Source organism: Arachis hypogaea, chromosome 3 (assembly GCF_003086295.3).
Source record: "Arachis hypogaea cultivar Tifrunner chromosome 3, arahy.Tifrunner.gnm2.J5K5, whole genome shotgun sequence".
In the NCBI taxonomy this organism is placed as follows: domain Eukaryota; kingdom Viridiplantae; phylum Streptophyta; class Magnoliopsida; order Fabales; family Fabaceae; genus Arachis; species Arachis hypogaea.
The window spans coordinates 69,024,317-69,025,764 of record NC_092038.1 but is presented as its reverse complement, the minus strand read 5'-3'; the positions used below and the strand labels follow the sequence as shown (position 1 = coordinate 69,025,764).

At 40.5% G+C, this 1,448-nt stretch overlaps 1 non-coding gene across 1 annotated transcript; it reads right to left on the bottom strand.

The window, feature by feature from the left end:
- Positions 1-219: 219 nt before the first annotated feature.
- Positions 220-327, bottom strand: LOC112793057 (small nucleolar RNA R71). Its single transcript, XR_003197767.1, has one exon. It is a non-coding gene; the product is annotated as a small nucleolar RNA R71 (small nucleolar RNA).
- Positions 328-1,448: the final 1,121 nt, after the last annotated feature.

The window sequence follows — 1,448 nt, the reverse complement described above, 5'->3', positions numbered from 1 at the left end:
TCAGAAGATCATTATCAGTTTTTAACTGAGTTCTTACAGATCTGTGATACTGTTAAGAATGGAGTTGATCCTGAAGTCTACAAGCTTATGCTTTTCCCTTTTGCTGTAAGAGACAGAGCTAGAACATGGTTGGACTCACAACCCAGAGATAGCCTGGACTCTTGGGATAAGTTGGTCACGGCTTTCTTAGCCAAGTTCTTTCCTCCTCAAAAGCTGAGCAAGCTTAGAGTGGATGTTCAAATCTTCAGACAAAAAGATGGTGAGTCCCTCTATGAAGCTTGGGAAAGATACAAGCAGCTGACCAAAAAGTGTCCTTCTGACATGCTTTCATAATAGAGCACATTAGATATATTCTATGATGGTCTGTTTGAATTTTCTAAGATGTCACTGGACTACTTTGCAGGTGGATCCATTCACCTAAAGAAAATGCCTACAGAAGCCAGGAACTTATTGAAATGGTTGCAAATAACCAGTTCATGTATACCTCTGAGAGGAATCCTGTGAGTAATGAGACGCCTCAAAAGATAGGAGTTCTTGAAATTGATGCTCTGAATGCCATACTGGCTCAAAACAAAATATTGACCCAACAAGTCAATATGATCTCTCAGAGTCTTAATGGATTGTAAAATGCATCCAACAGTACTAAAGAAGCATCTTCTGAAGAAGAAGCTCATGATCCTGAGAACCCTGCAATGGCAGAGGTGAATTACATGGGTGAAGCCTTTGGCAACACCTATAATCCTTCACAGAAAAATTATCCAAATTTTTCATGGAAGGATCAACAGAAGCAAGGCTTCAATAATAACAATGGTGGAAGAAACAGTTTTAGTAACATCAAACCTTTCCCATCATCATCTCAGCAACAGACAGAGCATTCTGAGCAGAATCCTTCTAGCTTAGCAAACATAGTCTCTGATCTATCTAAGGCCACTCTTAGTTTCATGACTGAAACAAGATTCTCCATTAGAAATTTGGAGGCACAAGTGTGCCAGCTGAGTAAAAGGGTTACTGAAACTCCTCCTAGCACTCTCCCAAGCAATACAGAAGAGAATCCCAAAGGAGAGTGCAAGGCCATTGATATAATCAACATGGCTGAAACCTTAGAGAAGGAGGAGGACGTGAATCCCAATGAGGTAGACCTCAGGGAACGTCCAATGGTCAGTAAGGAATACCCTAATGAGGAACCAAAGGAATCTGAGGCTCATACAGAGACCATAGAGATTCCCTTGAACCTCCTTTTACCATTCATGAGCTCTAATGACTATTCATCTTTTGAAGAGGATGAAGACATTGTTGAAGGGAAAGTTGTCCAATATTTAGGAGCAATCATGAAGTTGAATGCCAAGCTATTTGGTAATGAGACTTGGGAGGAAGAGCCTCCCTTGCTCACAAATGAACTGAATATATTGGTTCAGCAAAATTTACCTCAAAAGAAACAGGATCCTGGT